The sequence below is a fragment of the Muscardinus avellanarius genome (genome assembly GCF_963383645.1).
Source record: "Muscardinus avellanarius genome assembly, chromosome: 1".
In the NCBI taxonomy this organism is placed as follows: domain Eukaryota; kingdom Metazoa; phylum Chordata; class Mammalia; order Rodentia; family Gliridae; genus Muscardinus; species Muscardinus avellanarius.
In genome coordinates, this window is record NC_137786.1 from 35,903,121 (window position 1) to 35,914,779 (window position 11,659).

General features: G+C 39.1%; 1 pseudogene across 1 annotated transcript; it reads left to right on the forward strand.

Annotated features, from left to right (window-relative positions):
* The first annotated feature begins 6,285 nt into the window (after positions 1-6,285).
* On the forward strand, positions 6,286-8,894 carry LOC308266977 (cyclin-dependent kinase 11B-like; annotated as a pseudogene). Its single transcript has 4 exons — positions 6,286-6,343; positions 6,401-6,534; positions 6,567-6,977; positions 7,824-8,894. The product of its transcript is annotated as a cyclin-dependent kinase 11B-like (transcript).
* The last annotated feature ends 2,765 nt before the right edge of the window (positions 8,895-11,659 follow it).

The following is an 11,659-nucleotide window of genomic DNA, read 5'->3' on the forward strand; positions in this document are numbered from 1 at the left end:
GCAGCTGCAGTGGCTCATGCAGATGAAACACATGAATATGATATTAATTTCAACTTGCTGAGTCTATAATTCCGTTCAACAAAAATTGTAACTTTTATTAAAAAAAAGAAGTAGTTGACTTTTAAAAACTGACCAGGGATTCTATAGCATATCAAGCATGATACCAGACTGTCTTTATTTGGGGTGTTTTCCTCTGGGGAGGTTATTTGTTTATTGTTCTAAGGATTGAACTCAGAGATGCTCAGCCACTGAGCTATATCCCCAGCACATTTTTATTTTTTATTTTGAAAAGAGGGTTTCAATAAATTGCCAGGACTAGCCTAGAACCTATGATCCTCCTGTCTAAGCCTCTAAAGTACTAAGATTATAGGTGTACTAAACTATCATATAGGCATACTAGACTAGTGTGTAGCTAGATGCTTTAATTTTCTCAAAAATACAAGAAAATTGTTAATATATATTCCCATTTAATAGAAACCCAACTGAGGCCCTGATCAGTTAAGTAACTCACTAGAAATCACAGAGCTGGAATTCTACCTGCAGTCTGTTTGATCCACACACTTTCTTTCATCCCATTTGCCCTTGAGATTCAGTCTATGATTAGGTGTAAGAGGTTGAGTTTATTTGTTTTCTTATACCCTATATATATTAAGTGTAAGGGTTTGAGTTTGTTTGCTTGCTGAGGTTTTTCAGTGGCATATCCAGCACTTAGGAGGGATATTTGTTACAAGGAAAAAAAAAGATGATATCCCAAGAAACCTTAAAATGTAATGCACTAATCTAAGTGCCTTTTAGCAAACCAGAGACTAATGTGCCAATCCACCTGAACCACAAATATGATGTTAGTCTAATAATTCTGTGGTACCTAAACAGAACATGTGATAAATTATCCAAGATGAGAGAAAAGGACTCCACTACCTCCCCACTCTTAATAACAGACTCCAAACAAGAGAAGACATTTTCACATTGGAGCTCTTGCCTATTCCCTGAGCCACAGAAAAATACCACTCGTTTCCTAGAGCCATTCCTATGGAATATGAAAATATAGTTCCATGCTTATTAAGAACAACCTCTCCGAGTAAAACGTGGAGTCAAATATGGGTCTGCCACTACATAGGTAACTTGGGAGAAATTCGCTAACCTCTATGGGTTAATTCCCTAGCCACAAAATATGACTGATGAAATATATATATTTGTGGAGATCAAACCCAAGGCCTTGCATATGCTAGGCAAGGGCTCAACCACTGAGCTTAATTCCCAGTCACCTGATGATATTATAATATATGCCTCTCAGTGTTACCATGAGACTTAGAAAAGATGCTGTATGTGAAGCAATGAACACCTACCTGATACTTAGTAAGCACTAAATTGGCATTCATATTATTCTTATTGATGAGAAGGTCAAGTTCAAGATTATCTCTGTATTCTAACAGCTGTCTAGCTACAGTAAAAACCAATTACTGGTGTCCATGGTCAACAAAGAGAAAAACTGTTTGACCGTGAAAGACTGAAGAGCTTGCTGGGTGGGCAAGTGCTTTCTGAGAGAGCAATGTATTGAGAGTTGAGAAGAACTATGTAAAAGCACATAAAAATTAACATAAATATGGATTTTCTTTCTTGGTTGATATCCTTTATAGGGGTCCATTTTTTAACCTGAGAAATGAAACAATTTCTGATAGGGAATTGGATGGCCTAAGTTAACTTGCAGTGGTACTTGATGGAATAGAAAATTTCACCTATTTAAATCTCTATTGCAGACCACTTTAAAAAATGCGTCGTGTGTGTGTGTGTGTGTGTGTGTGTGTGTGTGTGTGCATGCATTTGAGTGTGTCTGTGTGTGTATATGTGTATGTGTATATGTGACACTTGATATTAAACCCAGTGAGAGTCTACCACTGAGATACACCCTAAACCCTTTTCATTTCTTATTTTGAAATAGGCTTGCTAAATTGCCACATACTGGCCTTTGATCCTCCTGTTTTGGTCTCCCAAGCACTAGAATTCCAGATGTGTGCCACCAAACCCAGTTAAAGATGTTTGTTTTTTAAAAAATAAAATTTAAGGCAAACTAAAATAAGGATACATAAATAGGCTTAAAAACTACAGTAAACAACAAGAACATAAACACTTTACTATTCTTGGAAGAACACTTACTATAGGAGGAAGGAAGAGAGAAAGAGTAGGTGCAATTATTCAGAAAGGTGGCAGCAATGTCTGGTTTGGGGTCGTTAATATTGATTTGTTAACTATAATACCCATAATGTTTATTTTTATACACTGGTGTTTGCTTTTTATACAGGTGTTTGTTTTATCTATAAATCATTAAACTAAATTTCTCTCATGCCGGAAATAAAGATATTTATGGAAGTATATATCAAACTAACAATAGCTATTTCAACTGGAAAGAGGTAGAACTGGGAGAATCTGCTACAACTACTGTTTTTCTGAAAATACATTAGACTCATTATGATGATATTAAATAAGTCTTGATTAGCCCAATATGTGACTCTAGAGATTCCAATAAAAAAGGTCAAGTGGCATTATAAGGAAACGAGTCTCATTCCAATGGTGAGGCTCTAAACCCTTCTGCTGTCTGTGTCTTCTTTTTCAACTCAGTTACTTTGGAAGATAATTTTTGGTTGAATAGTCACATATTAATACCTTTTACTACTAGATATATACCAAATAAGAATCCAGAAAAGAATACTTGAGATCTACTCTCATCATTTTCAAGAATATAATATGTTGGTAACTATACTCACCATGTTGTACAATAGGTTTCTTTTTTATTTTTTATGTGGAACATATTAAAAATGGCAAACAATCAGGCTGTGCTTGGTGCCCTCTCCCCCATTCCCCTTCCCCTTACCAACAATGAGTGTCCAGTTTAACCATGCTACATTCATATTTTTATACATATTTGGATATAGCTCCTCCATTAATCAACCTCAGCCTTCTTCCTCTCCTACCCTTCCATTCTAGCTCTACTGAGGTTTCCCCTCCATTATCTGGAGTTCCTCTTGGTATTCCTAATAGTCCCTAGTTTGGGCATATTAGAGAAAACATATGTCCCTTCTCCTTCTGTGCTTGGCTGATCTCACTTTACATAATGTTCTCCAGATCTTCATGTCTTCTTGTGAATGACATGATTTTGCTTCTTTATAGCTGAGTAGAATTCCATTGTGTGTGTTTCCCATAATTTTGCAATCCATTCATCTGTTGATGGAGACCTAGGTTGGTTCCATATTTTGGCTCTTATGAATTGTGCTGCTATGAACATGTGTGTACATATGTTACTGCAGCTCTCCGATTTCAATCCTCTTTGGAAAAATACCCAGGAGTGGTACAGCTGGATCATATGGTGGGATGGATCCATTCCCAGTTTTCTAGGCAAAATCCACACTCATCTCCTTAGTAGCTGAACTAGTTTGCACTCCCACCAACAGTGTAAAAGACTTCCTCTTTCCCCACATCCTTGCAAGCATTTATTTGATTTCTTTATGCTTGCCACTCTAAATGGGGTTAGATGGAATATCAATGTAGTTTTAATTTTAATTTCCCTGATCGCAAATGATATTGAACATCTTTTCGTGTATCTATTGGCCACTTGTATTCTTTTATTGTGAAGTGTCTATTCAGTTCGGTATCCTATTTCTTGATTGGATTATTTGTTTTGCAGTGTAGAGTCTTTTGAGATCTTTGGATATTCTAGATATTAGCCCTCTATCAGAGTGGTGGTTGGTAAAGATCTTCTCCCATTCTGTAGGCTTTCCTTTAGGTTTTCAATGGTTTCATTTGATGAGAAGAAACTCTTTAGTTTGATGCCATTCCACTTGTTAATTCTTGCTTTAATTTTCTGCACTTTGGGGATCTTCTTGAGAAAGTTACTGCCTGTGCCTATATGTCAGAGTATTGAGCCTATGCTCTCCTCTAATAACTTCAAAGTCTCTGGTCTAATTTCTAAGTCTTTGATCCATCTTGAGTCGATTCCTGTGCATGGTGAGAGGTAAGGATTTAGTTCCATCTTTCTACAAATGGATAGCTAGTTCTCCTATCACCATTTGTTGAAAAGGCTGTCTTTTCTCCATTGTATGAGTTTGGCCCCTTTGTCAAAGATCAATAAATTATAGGTGTGTGGGTTTGTTTCTGTATCTTCTGTTCCACTGGTCAGTATGCCTGTTGTTGTGCCAATACCGTGCTATTTTTACTATTGTTGCTCTATAGTATAATTTGCAGTCAGGGATTGTGATGCCTCCCGCATGGTTCTTATTTCTGAGTGATGCTTTGACTATTCTAGGTCTTTTCTTTCTCCATATAAAATTTATGACTAATTTTTCTAGGTCTATGAAGAATGTCATTGGCATTTTGATAGGAATTGCATTGAATCTGTAGATCATTTTTGACAGAATGGCCATTTGGATGATATTTATTCTGCCTATACATGAGCAAGGGAAATCTTCCTATCTTCCAAAGTCTTCTTCAATTTATTTCTTTAATGTTTTATAGTTTTCATTGTAGAGGTCTTTTACATTTTTTGGTTAGGTTTATTTCTAGGTATCTTATTGCTTTTAAGGTTATAGTGACTGGAATTCTTTCAATGTGGATTAATTGTTGGCATATCAAAAAACCAACTGATTTCTTTAGATTGATTTTGTATCCTACAACTTTGCTGAATTGGTTCATCAGCTCCAGTAGTCTTTTGGTTGAGTTCTTTGGGTCGTCTAGATAAAGGATCATGTCATCTGCAAATAAGGATATTTTTAGTTTCTCTCTTCCTGCTTGAATTCCTTTGATTTCCTTCTCTTGTCTTATTGCTGTAGCAAGAGTCTTGAGGACTATATTGAAAAGGAGTGGTGATAGTGGGCATCTTTGTCTTGTTTCTAATTTTAGAGGAAATTCTTGCAGTTTTTCCCCATTCAATATGTTGGTGGCTTTGGGTTTATTATATATTGCCTTAGTGATGTTGAAATGTGTTCCTTCTATCCCAATTTTCTGTGGTGTTTTTAACATAAATGGGTGTTGAATTTTGTCAAATGCTTTTTCAGCATCTCTTGATATGATCATGTGGTTTTTGTTCTCAGTTCTATTTATGTGGTGAGTAACGTATTTATTTGTGATATTGAACCAGTCTTGCTTTTCTGGGATGAAACCAACTTAGTCGTGGTGTACAATTCTCTGGATATGATTTTGAATGCATATAGCTAGTATTTTGTTTAGAATTTTGCACCTATGTTCATCGAGGATACTGTTCTGTAATTTTTATTGAGATATCTTTATTTGGTTACAATAGGTCTCTTGAACTTGTTCTATCTAGCTGAAATTTTGTATCCTTGCACAAATCCTTTCCCTATCCTCACCCCTAAAATCACCCCAACCCCTGCTAACCACCATTATACTGGCTATTGGTATGAGATCAACTATTTTAGATTCCTCCGAAAAGTGAGATCATGGAGTATTTTTCTTTTTGTGCTTGACTTACTTCACTTAATGTTCACCAAATTTATCCATGTTATCACAATGACAGGATTTAATTCTTTATCACTGAATAGTATACAATTGTGTAAATATCCCACATTTTATCAATTCATCCAAAAATAGGTTATTTGTGAAACTAATGAGTCCATTCATACAATTACAGGTATTCAAAAAATGTGGATCATCTAGAGTTGTTAAAGATCTGCCCAGCCTTGTATGCACAAAGGAAGTAGATGATCTATTCCCTCAGAAGGTGAAAACTGATCCCTAGTACATCCTATATCGAGGAACTGATGTGGTAAAATGAGAATAGAAGACATAGAGACTCTACAGAGATAGATTTCTGGGACTTGGAAGAACCTGAAAATCAAGTTTGTGAATAGTTTATTTTCTGCTTGAGAGTGTTTTTTGAACATATATTTTAATACACTGCAGAATTTAGCCACAGAAAAGTATTCACTATAACCTGATACTGAAGCTGTAGAAAAGAAACTAACCATTTTTGCTTCAAATATCTTTAGTGGCTATTGTGAATCTACCCAAAAGAAGAAACACGTAAGTTCTGCCTGACTAATATAACTTGAGTTGGCTCACATCAGGGTCTTCTGTTTTGTACCAATCTTTTTCTGAATAATATTGATATCTTATAAATCAAGTGTTATTTTACAAACAGAAAAGCTATTTTAAAATACCCATTAGCATGTAGGTCATCAACAAATGCTGAGGCAGGAAGGAATGACACCTAGGCAGGAAGTGACTACAAAGGCCCTCCCAGAGGTAGGAAGTGATGGGCAGGCAGGAAGTGACGTGATGACACCCCAGGTGCCTGCCAAGCAAGAAGTGACAACAGCATGCCCCAAGGCAGGAAGTAAGACCACTCTGGCGTGGGTCAGGCGCTGATTCTCAAATTCAGGGTGACTGGCAGCTCAGAGTGTTTTAACTCAAATAGCTGATGAAAAGGACTCTTGGAAAGTGAAAACAATGGATGACATTCTCCAGGAAAAGGAACAAGAGGAGAAAGCAGAGACAAAACACTTAAAAAGTAACAATGCTTCTTCAGTGAAGTTCCTTTGTATTTGCAAATGCCACAGTCTGATTCCCAGGATTCCAAATGGGATTCCCTCGAGGAGGGGAAGCTGAGAGATTACCACATGGAGAGCACAATCAGGAACTCACCCTACAGAAGAGAGGACACTATGGAAGACAGTGAAGAGGAAGGTGATTCTCTAGCGATCAAACCACCCCAGGAGATGTCTTGGAAAGAAAAAGCTCATCATAAGAAAGATGAAAAAAGAGAAGAGACACACCAGCATCACAGCCATTCAGCAGAAGGGGGAAGCATGCCAGAGTGGAAAAAAAAAAAAGAAATGAACAGGAATGTTGGAAACCCCACAGCTAAGAACAAGATAAGGCTCTCGTGGGGTATGGGAAAGACAGAACAGGGAGATGGTAAGGGAGCATTCTTGGAAAGAAAGGGACTGCCTGGAGCAGTTAGAAAAGAAGTAGAGCAGAAGCACAAGATAAGGGAGCAGCAGCAGAAGGAGCAGGAGCAGCAGGCAAAAGAGTGGGGCAAGGAGCAGAAGGCCCTCAGGGAAATAAAAGAAAAGAAAATAGAAGAAAGAGACCTACTGTCCAATCCCCAGGACATCAGCAACAGCAAGAGAAAAACCAGCTTGGCTGAGTCCTTGTCAGTGAAGTCAGGCTCAGGCTCCGAGGAGGAAAGGGAAGAAAAGAGACTAGTAAAGAGTTGGAGGAAGAGAGGAAAAGGAGGAAGAGACAGGGTACAACTCTGAGGAGAAGTCTGCCGAAGTGAGTGACAAAAATTTAGTAAGGATGAAGAACTAGAAAATGAAAACCACATCTTGGTTGTTTCAGAGTCATGACTGGACCAAGATTCTGAGGACAGTGAAGAAGAAGTGGCTAAGGAGACCCCACAGAGCAGTGTCCCAAACAAAAGGGATTAATGCCTGACTCCCCAGCCCTGTCACCCATTTGATAAGTTGGGTCCCTCTCCTCCCTCACGTGATCTCACAGCGAAGGCAGGAGGTGGAACCCTGGAGGCAGAGAGTCCACTCGGCAGACTACAGCTATCACGAGAGGAGTGGCGTTCCCATGCTTAGTCCTATTTCCCCAAAATATCAGCCTTAAAAAGAAGTACTTCCACCCTGGAACCCAGATGACTCCAACAGCTGGTTGGGACTGGTCCCTTTCCCCACAACCAGTGGACCCATCCTGAAGGGTGCTGAATAAAGCAGATCACTGGCTGATTGCCTCCTTTGTAATTTTTTGCCTCTATCGAAAAACTTTCACCACTGAGCTCAAGCAGGAGCTACCTAAATACCTGCCAGTCCTGTAGGGCTGCTAGAACATGGAGGAGTCCAGTGCCTCAGCAAGATTGAAGAAGGCAGGAAAATAGATTCAATTGTGGCTCTGAAGCAATTGAAGATGAATAAGGAGAAAGAGGGCTTCCTGATCACCTCTCTGAGAGAGTTCAACACCATCCTCAAGGCCCAGCACCCCAACATCGTCCCTGTCAGGGAAATTGTGGTGGGAAGCAACATGGACAAGATCTACATCAGCATGAACTATGTGGAGCATGACTTCAAGAGCCTGATGGAGACAATGAAGCATCCCTTCATACCAGGGAGGTAAAGACCCTGATGATCCAGGTGCTCCAGGGGGTAAAACACTTGCATGACAACTGGATCCTGCACTAGAACCTCAAGACATCCAGCCTACTGTTGAGCCACACCAGCATCCTCAAGCTAAGAGACTGGGCTGGCTCACAAGGGCAGTTCTCCACAGAAGACCTAACACCTCAGTTGTGGTGACCCTGTGGTACCACACCCCAGTATCGCTGCTTCGTGTCAAGGAGTATTCCACAATTGTTGACATGTGGACAGTGGGCTGTATCTTCAGAGAGCTGCTGACACAGGAGCCCCTGTTCCCCAGGAAGTTGGAAATTGACCAGATCAATAAAGTGTTTAAGAACCTGGGGACCCGCCACTGAGAAGATCTGGCCTGGCTACAGTGACTTCCCCATGGTCAAAAACATGACCTTCCGGGACTACCCCTACAACAATCTGAAAAAGTGCTTCCCCGCTTTGCTCTTAGACAAGGGCTTCAACCTCATGAACAAGTTCTTGACCTACTTCCCTGGGAGGAGATCAAGGCAAAAAATGGCCTCGAGCATGACTATTCTGAAAGAACCTTCCCTTCCCATTGACCCCTCAGTTGTCCCAACATGGAATGCCAGGAGCTAGCAGCAGCAAGTGAAGCAAGCATTAGCCTGCAGCCTCCCAAGGGAGGCCTGGCCCACAGCTAATTGAGAGACAACAACTGAAAGAGACGGGCTTTCACTTCACCACCACAAACCGGGGTCCTTGGCCACAGGTCCTGGCTTCAGCCTCAAGTTCTGAAGCCCAACCCATGAGGACTATGTAACATCCTCATCCAGACGCAGTCCTGTCCTCCTTAGACATGGCTCCACAGCTGGAGCTATCTTAAGTCAAGGCACCCAAGTCTTGACTTAACTCCACATATAACTTGGTTTTCCACATTATGATTTTTATATTATTTTAGTTTGTAAATTTATAGAATTAAATTGCTTCTTCCTTGTGGAAGGAAAAAGCAAAAATATATAGACTCGGTAGAAAAATAAGTGAAAAGAATAAGCAGGGATTTCATCAAAAATATCAAATACAATTAACAAACATATAAAGTGATGTGATTATCAACATAATTATTGATCCAGGAATGACTACATGAAATGCCATCTTAAGTCCATTCAATTAGAAAAAGAATTTTAAGTCTAACAGTGTTTGGCATTGTTGAAGATGAGACACAAACTCTGTTACACATTACTGAAAGGAAGGCAAATTAACTCAATCACTGTGTTAGAAAGATTTGTGTCACTGTAATCAAAATGTCTAACAAGAACAACTTGGGGGGGGTATTTTAGCTCACAGTTTCAGAAAATTTAGTTTATAGTCTTCTGGCTCCAAGGCATAAACATCATGACAGAAGGGCAGAGTAAAAGAAAAAGATGCTCAGCTCCTAGCAGCAGAAGAGCAGGGAGAAAAACAGGAAGGGGCCAGGGACAGATATAGCCTAAAGGCCACACCCCCAGTGATCACACTTCCTCCACTCATGCCCAGCCTCTGATCCTTGCTGCACTGGGGCCCATGTTCTTAATGCATTAGCTTTTGAAGAGATATTCCAGGTACAAACCACAATAATTACTTTGAGAAATAAATTGTCACTATCTCTGTCTTATGAAAGATATCCTAATACCTTCTTTCATTCCTAGGTGAACACCCAGTAGCAAACCCATGATGGAACTCCATCAGACATGCTCAGTAATGTCTAAGCATCAGGATGCATGAAAGCCAAAGCCAATAGATAACCCAAATGCCCATTAACTGAAAGGGGAGGGGGAAACTGTGGTATGTTCATACAATGAAATACTATCCTATCCTAAAATCCACATATAATAATTGTAGCCATGTACAAGATCTTAGCATTATGGTAACAAGTTAAATAAAAATCCCAAAAGATTACATACACAGCATGACATCTTGTTTAGGGATAGTTATAGATACAGTAAAACTATATTAAAATAAAAGAGAAAAGGCAAGGGAGAAAAAACATGGGATTAATCGTGAGACTTCCTGAGAAAGAAAACAAGGCAGCGATCTGGTGGTATAGAAGAGAAACCATTTAGTGTAATGACAGTTACTATAAGAAATTAGCATTTTTAATAATGGGTTTGTGAATCATTATATTACATTAACAATGATAGATGGATAAATACAGGCCATATATAGAACAATGATTAGATTGCATCATGAAATACTCATTAAGTATTCTTCAATTCTCTGTACTCCAAATGAAACAAGAAAGGGGAAAATATCAAAAACATTTTAAATATTTATATATAGTATGCAAGAGTGTTAAAGCCTATATGAAAGCTCTTGCTATTACCATGCTTCCCACATCAAAACACCATAGAAGACAGGTGGGGTAGCACATGCCTATAATCCTAGTACTTGGGAGGCAGAGACAGGAGGATCACAGGTTCACAGCCAGTCTCAGCAACTTAGGCTCTCTGCAGCTTAGTAAGACCCTATTGCAAAATAAAAAATAAAATAGAGCCAGGCATGGTGGCGCAAGCTTGTAATCCCCGTGCTTGGGAGGTGGAGACAGGAGGATCACGCAGGTTCGAAGCCAGTCACGCTGGCTTAAGAGACCCTGTTTCCAAATAAAAACATAAAAATAGGTCTGGGAGTGTAGCCCAGAAGTAGAAAGGTTTCCAGGAACCCCAGTACCACCAATAAATAAATAAATATAAATAATTAATTAATTAATTAATTAAATAGAGCTAGGGATGTAGTTCAGAAGTGAAACACCCCTGGGTTCAATTCCCAGTACCACAAAAAGGTATGAAATTATTTTTCAATACTATCTTAAGATATGTTTGCATTTTGTGTTGTAACTATTATGTACCAAGTGGAAATCTGATAATTCTCTGGCATTCTGCATTTTTTAAGTGAATATAATATTATTTACCCTTTCCAGCTAGAAAAAGATGACGATGGTCCTTAGAATGCCTTCCTCAAAAGTATCTCACTTTTATTTTACCCCTGAGAGATTCACTTTAGTTAGCAAACTCCCCTTTTAAAATGCAGGTGCCCTCTGGAATAGTTATTCCTTTAGTCAAACTAAAGTCTAAGTGACAACACCTGGATAATCAGATTTATTTCTTGAGATACTGGTGTGAGGTTGGTACTTTACCTTCTCATTTTACAGATGAGCAAACTGTGACTCACAGAGGTAACTTGCCCAGTGTTACACAGCTAGAGCGTGATATAGCCAGTATTTTAACAGTTAGGTCTGATCCCAATATCTCTGCTCTTCCTGTTATACTATACTTCCCTATGAGAGCGAAACAATCGGGGAAGGCATCTATGAAGGACAACAGTGCAGGAGAAGAGTGGAAACCTTTCAAAATTCCAGAAGCATCCTGCATCACTTCCCCAACCTCAATCACAAAATTAGAATGACATGGTTCTCTTAGTGCCCTGGAAGAAGCAACAGCCAAGTTTTTAAGTCTTAGCATCTAGAGTAAAAGACAAAAATGTCTCATTTGTGTTATCATTACCAATTTTCTGAGCTGGGACACTAT